The following is a 7,063-nucleotide window of genomic DNA, read 5'->3' as shown; positions in this document are numbered from 1 at the left end:
ACTCTCCACCTGCACCAGTGAATATCCAGGGAACAGACGTTGAGAGGGTCTCAACTTACAAGTACCTGGGTGTTCATCTGAACAATAAACTGGACTGGAGCGACAACACAGACGCTCTCTATAGGAAGCGTCAGAGCAGACTCTTCCCACTCAGGAGGCTGAGGTCCTTTGGCGTTCGGGGAACACTCCTCAGGAACTTCTATGACTCGGTGGTTTCATCAGTCATCTTCTATGGAGTGGTCTCCTGGGCAGGAGGCATCTCGGGCCGGGACAAAAAGAGACTGGACAAACTAGTGAGGAGGGCTAGCTCTGTCCTGGGCTGCTCCCTGGACTCTGTGGACTCAGTGGGGGGCAGGAGGATGTCGGCAAAACTGTCATCAATGCTGGACAACCCAGCCCACCCACTCAATGACACTCTGAGAACACTCCACAGCTCCTTCAGTGATAGACTGTTACACCCTCGCTGTACCAAAGAGAGATTTCGCCGCTCCTTCCTGCCGACTGCTGTCAGACTTTTTAACAAGAACATTGGGTCAGGCCTACAAACGGGAGGGCATTAGTGCAATTGTGCAGTCCTAGTATGCAATATACACTACTACTGTACTGTACTTAAATATTGACCAATGATGTATTTTGTTTACCATTACATTATTCTTATTACAGTACTTTTATCACTGCAGTATTTCTACCATTGCAGGACGTTAACTATTACAGTACTTTTATCATTGCAGTACTTTTATCATTGCAGTATTTCCTATCATTGCGGTACTTTTACTATTACAGTACTTTTATCATTGCAGTATTTTTCTATCGTTGCAGTACTTTTACTATTACAGTACTTTTACCATTGCAGTATATTTTATCATTGCAGTACCTTTTTACCATTACAGTACTTTTATCATTTCAGTATTTTCTATCATTGCAGTATTTTCAATCATTCAGTAGTTTTTATCATTACAGCGTTTCCCCCTCTGTATAATGGACAGGCATTAGGAGTGTTTCCTTACACTTAGATACGTTTATACTGTGTATATTTGCATGCTTTTTAGGAATGTCTGCTGCTAATGTTATACATTAACGGCTACATTACGCCGCCGACTCTGTGTGATCTATATCTTTGCTGCTGTAACACCTCAAATTTCCCCATTGTGGGACTAATAAAGGACATCTTATCTTATCAATAGCGAGTGTTTTTGCTCTACGACTATGATAATGAGTTAACTCCCACTGGTGCCCGCTGGCAGGAAGAGGAAATGACCGTCATCTTAATATCTTAGTGCGCACATTTATTAGCCCATTGCCCTTTCATTATGAAGCTTCAAACACTTTCGTCAGAGGAAAATATAGTAAATTGGGTGTGTGTATGTGTGTGTACGTAACAGCTGACTCCAACTTTTCAACAAAGAATGCTTATTTAAACAAATCCAAATTTTATCAATTTAAGATAATTGTTTTTTGCACATACGGTTCTAACAGGTAGCGCATCCATGTATGTATGTGTGTGTAGAAAAGAGAGCCATTTGTCATTCAAACTCCCATGCCCATAAGAGTCAATGGCAATATATATTTTAGATTTTCTATTCACATGTAAGTTTGAAACACATTTGCACACATGTTGATAACTAGGCCAAATTTGAGCATTTTCCATTCCTTGTATTGAAAGTCAGTAAAGTAAAATTATCAGATCTCAGATTATCCTGACCGATTATACAATGGTGTAGGCTTTCTGGGCTCCCTGGGTCCAGAAAGGCATACGTTTGAATCACTTTATTCCACTTTGAACTTTTCATTTGGACAGGCAAAATGGAAAGATTACCATTTCGGTGGTCAGGCCCTGTATAACCACATGTCGAGGACTTCTATCCCTCCTCTGTATCTTTCTGGCTATTTCCTTTTTCCCCTTGATTCTACAAAGCATGCATTTCCTTTAGAGCAGCAGCACGAGCCAAGACTGCAGCTCTTTGCACTTCTATTTTTCTTGGCTATGTTCCTCTGCGGCACCTCCTTAACTGATGTGCAATAAAGTCATCAACGTGAGCGACTCCAGCAGAATGCACTGGGCCTGGAGTGCGAGGGCCATATCCAGCTGCTCCACCTCCGCCAAAGCACGACTCGAGCGCTCATACGAGGAGTAGTGAGTGCAGCTGACTGGCCTGGGGTTCCATGCCATGGCGCACCATACCAGCTGCTTGCATCAGCCTGTGCCTCTTCACCTCGTGTCACACACATTAAGTATATGCCTCTTAACACTTTCTGTAAAATAAATGTTTAGAATTAAAAGTACAACTTCTCTGGGTTTACTTGGGTGTGCATTTGGGTCCATGGTAGTATCCTGACAATTACTCCTTTTTTCCACCCTACATTCGGGAGACACTCATGGAAAGGTCTATTTCCAACAAATGATGCTCTGTGGTCACATGGTCTCCAGACATGAACTTGAAATTTTGACCTTGCAGTGAAAGACCCCACCTTGACACATCAAGAAGTCAATTAGACTTGACCTTTGCCCATGCTTTATGTAATCAGGTGTTCCTGTCACTTGAGTAAAGATGTCCTTTAATAATCCCACAATGGGGAAATTTGCAAGAGGGTATTACTTATTGCATGTATTTATACTGATAACATTGATTGCAGACTCATCCAAAGCGACTCTAATCAAGATTATTTATTTGCTGTTTCTGTAACCTCATTGATCAAATTCTTCATTTGCTTGGATTATTCTCATATAATTTCATCCTTCGCTTGAGCCCTTGTGGATACTGTAAGTTTATAGCCACCGGACAGTTACTTGACCTTGTTTACAAAGCATCTGGTTTCCTGCACTGAAATGTTCTCAATGGAAACCAAACGGTACATTAGGGCCATACTGAATTCAAGTAACATGAAAACGATTAGAACTCCCGGTTTAATGTTAATTTTAGTATCATCTTTTTTACGCAAGACTCCCTATGGCTTTTCTTTTTTTTCTTCTGAAAACCAGTGAATTCTTGACTAAAGGGGAAAAAGAGTGTTCCTCTGCTGCTGCTTTTTCTATTTCTACACCGCTCCAGCAAAAGACAAAGAGAATATCTTTGTGTCAAGCCAAAACCGGCTCAAGGTGTGTTTAAAAAAAAATCACACAGTAAAAGATAAGAAAAAGGCTAGTTTTTCCTCATTCAATTTCCAATTTCTAAATGAGAGACGGGAGATTACGGGAGGAAGGAGAACTTTTACTTGGGCTCCTATGTTGGCCCCCCGCTGAGGTTCCGTATAGATGGCCAACAAGGCACCCACGTAAATGGCTCAATAGAAGGAATCTGGGTTTCTAAGCTAAGGCATCATCAACAGAGAAATGTGCTAAAAGGATGCCAAGGGATTGGATAATGACTGGGGAAGGGACTGGGAAAACCAAAATCAAGGTCAAAATCGGAATCAGAAAAGAGGTTAACTAATTCAAAGACAAAATCAGAAAAATCTGAAATGAGTGGAGCAGGATTTGAACCCAGAAGCAGACATGACACTGAAATTAAAAAGTAGAAGTCTTTATCTACGAAAACACAAAGAAACTCCGGCGAGCGAGGCTGGATTCAGAAGACATGGAGTGACGCATTGTCAGTACGTCAAGCTTTTTTGGAAAGAGGATGTAAGATTTTCAAGCTACTGGAAGACATCAGGACTGTATGACCTAATAAAGGACCAGAACAACTGATACATCAAGATAAGTCAAGGAATAACCATTCTCAACAACCTGTCAACAGTAGCCTGCCGCTGATTGGTGTACACGGGGGATAAGAGCCCTTTAAAAAAAAAATAATAATAACTTTGACAGTCACGAAATCACGTTGTCTGAGAACACAATTTCGATCCCAAAACAATAGATCTTTCATCACTAGGCCAGGTTATACATTTCTAATATTTAAGATGGCGAATCCTTACGTACAATGTGAGGTCAACTTCAAGGTGGGCCAAGCAACACAATGTATGATGATTGTGATGGGAAACAGATCAATAGCCAATTAGGAAGTGACCTGAATCTGGCGCGGTTGCCAGACTCAAATAGAGGAGCTGGTATCTGACTAAATGAAAATGTGTAACATGGCCCAAAATTCATTCACCACAATAAAGTTGACAAGCTAAATTTGACAAGGAGAAGAGTTTGCAACTGCAGATATAGACAAAGATATCAAATAAACTAACAGTTAGCCATTACAGCACACAATATAAGGAATAAGTAGTAAGAACAAACATACAGATTTTTTTTCTTTATGTGGGGTCTCTCACAATCTACTTTGAGTGGGTGCACTGCCCCAACCAAACTCTCGTCAACAAAAATGTGTTGGGAGCCCGTGTGTCGCAATCGAAAGTGGCGCTTGGAAATGGGACATCCTTTTGAGACTTAGGGGGCATCAACTTCAAAATGGTCTGTCCGATCTGTAGCCCTGAGATCAGCCTCACCATGCATCGCCATCCCTCCACATTGAGCACTTTGTTTGTACAAGTACAGACCTTGTAACTATGTGAGTCAACCCTCTTTCTGCTGCATCCATTTTGTGCCTCATTTGCGTCTTTGTTCACTACTTTTTTTTCTTATTTTGTTCTACTTAAATTTCCACAGGTTTTGGGACTTAAACCTTGGGTATTGTATTTTTTGCCATCAAAGGAGGAAATGTGTGTTATGACAATAAAATTCCTTGAATCCTTGAATGGAATTTTCATCCATAACAACAACACGAGCTGGCCAAATCCCCCACCGGTTTTAAACAAAACTTCCCACTGAGCATCTCATCTTTGTCTAACAGGGCCGATGAGTGATCCATCCATGCATGCAGACTGGGTGTGCACTGGCAGTGTTTACCATAGAGGGTGACTGTTCACATGACTTGTCAGGTGGTACATGCTGCCGGTTACCTGCCGTGCATCTGGAGACTGTCTTGGGCTGTCTGGCCCAGGAGGTGAAAAAACACTAAGGTTTTTGTTCCACCGAATGTAGTCAGATAGATCCAGATGAGCCAAGAAGACCCAAAGAATGGATTTACACCACAGGTCTTAATGCATAAATCTGAATTTGTAGCTGTATATTTGACTGACTGTTTACTTACCTTTAAGATAGCCCATATATCATGCACCATTGTGCTTACATTTATTGCTAATAATAAATTTCATTAGGAGAGTATTTCCAGATACTCTAGGACACTGTAAAAAAGCATAAAAAAACACAATTATTTGAGCACCTATTGTTTACGGACATTCTGAAATGCATTTCATTTCATAATACTGGGGGCTTAGGATAGAGTTCCACAAGAACAAGGTACAGTGATCCCTCGCTATATCGCACTTCATCTTTCACGGCTTTGCGGATTTTTTTTACAGTGTTACACAAGAAATACTCAAGTGTTGTTTCATAATAAAACACAACAAACAATGTACCACACCTTGTTGCTACGTGACAAACAGTTAGCCAAGTTAGCATGCTAACGTTCGCGGGCGAATGCGCTAATCGCTAGCTTAAGTTTGCGAGCTAGCGCTAATCGCTATGTTAAAGACTAATCATAAGCACATATCATCATATGCCGGAATGTAAGTACTGACATATATCGCAGAATACTTAGAACATATACATACAGGCTGTGCTTGGCTCAGAGGACGAAGTGTGCAGTCGATCCTCATAACGTCACTGTACGTCGCTAAACGAGAAGTGCATTACGCAACAACATCCGGTTTGCTTTTCACAATAACAGATATACCTTTACAAAATAACGCACCTCTGTAACAATGGAAACAGATAAACAATATATGGCTCGTCAGAAGCCAGAATATTCTTGATAAATAACATAAAGCAACAGATTTAATATGTTTATTATTCGTTTTTTTTATGTTTACAATACGTTTGACGTCAAACTTCTTCGTCGTGATGATGTCAACCATTTCCGTGTTCCAGCCTGAGAGCGTCTGCTAAATTGCTAACGTAGCCATCGTCTTATTTTATGTTTAGATACATAATTGTTGCAATACAACATTTCTGTTCATAGCTGCTGGCTCTCCGCCCAAATGCGGTTCGAGTCCGACTTCTGTTAAAAGTTGAGCGTACATCAAAGCACTTATTACTCTGCAATTCATTTTAGCGATTTGCACGCTTAGCGCCGTCTCGTTTAGAACACTTCTTGTTAGCGGGGTTGTTGTAAATTTGTGAGGGTAACTATAAATATAAATTACCAATCTAACAATATAAGTACCGCATTATTAAAGAAATATGACTTGATTACTATTAATTACTTCTGTTACTCCATTACCAAATATGCTAATGACGTCTATAAATATAGATTTAAACATTTTTGGGACTTTTTGGTGCCATGAATTTCTAATAATATACATTGCTTTGTCGAAGCACCTTGGGTAATAGATGGGTGGATGGTTTGGGAATGAAAGAGCAAAACCTTCACCAAGTCTTCCCTTTTCCTTCATGGCTCAACTCCACCACTTGTAGTCCAACTGTTCCCTTGTGATCCTCTTGAAACTCATTAAACTTTAATGCTTAGCCACATCTCCATGCTGCTTACCTTCATTCTTTTGAGATTGTTTAATTTCTTGGGCATATTTTTTGCCTTTCTTTGGCTTCTCATCATTTTTTTAGATTGTTTTTCCTGTTCACGGTCACAGGAAAGCAGGAGCCTTTCTTTGAGGGCTTAAGGTGAGAGGTCAAGTACACTCTGTACTTATCGCCGGATATACATATTGGGACATTTGGACACACATTGATGCTGACGTATTATTTTGAGTCTCCAATTAATCTAACATACATAATTTTGGAAAAACTGGAGAGAACCCACACAAGCACAAGTAGAACCAATCCGTAACAGGTACAAAACGCTGACTTTTAAAAAATGAAATCAGACACATACTGTATTTATTTTGCTTTGTTTTCATTTAACAGTGTATCTGATGAAAGATGTAATATGATACAGGTCATACAGCGGTGTTTGTTTTTCTAAAAACATTACCTTGGTCTGTTTTGGCCATGTATTTTCTCACATCGCATTCCAGATAACAGATATTTCTTCTTCGTTATCTCCACATTGTGTTCTTT

At 40.2% G+C, this 7,063-nt stretch overlaps 1 long non-coding RNA gene across 1 annotated transcript; it reads right to left on the bottom strand.

Moving 5' to 3' along the window:
• Positions 1-4,768: 4,768 nt before the first annotated feature.
• LOC148340949 (uncharacterized) lies at positions 4,769-5,659 on the bottom strand. The gene is made up of 3 exons (XR_015842444.1): positions 5,602-5,659; positions 5,079-5,172; positions 4,769-4,942 (listed from the first exon to the last, which is right to left on the bottom strand). It is a non-coding gene; the product is annotated as an uncharacterized LOC148340949 (long non-coding RNA).
• Positions 5,660-7,063: the final 1,404 nt, after the last annotated feature.

Source organism: Idiotropiscis lumnitzeri, chromosome 3 (assembly GCF_059441095.1).
Source record: "Idiotropiscis lumnitzeri isolate Australia: NSW breed Sydney's pygmy pipehorse chromosome 3, RoL_Ilum_1.0, whole genome shotgun sequence".
In the NCBI taxonomy this organism is placed as follows: domain Eukaryota; kingdom Metazoa; phylum Chordata; class Actinopteri; order Syngnathiformes; family Syngnathidae; genus Idiotropiscis; species Idiotropiscis lumnitzeri.
Note: the sequence above shows the minus strand (reverse complement) of the source record. Positions and strands in the feature narration are given on the sequence as shown.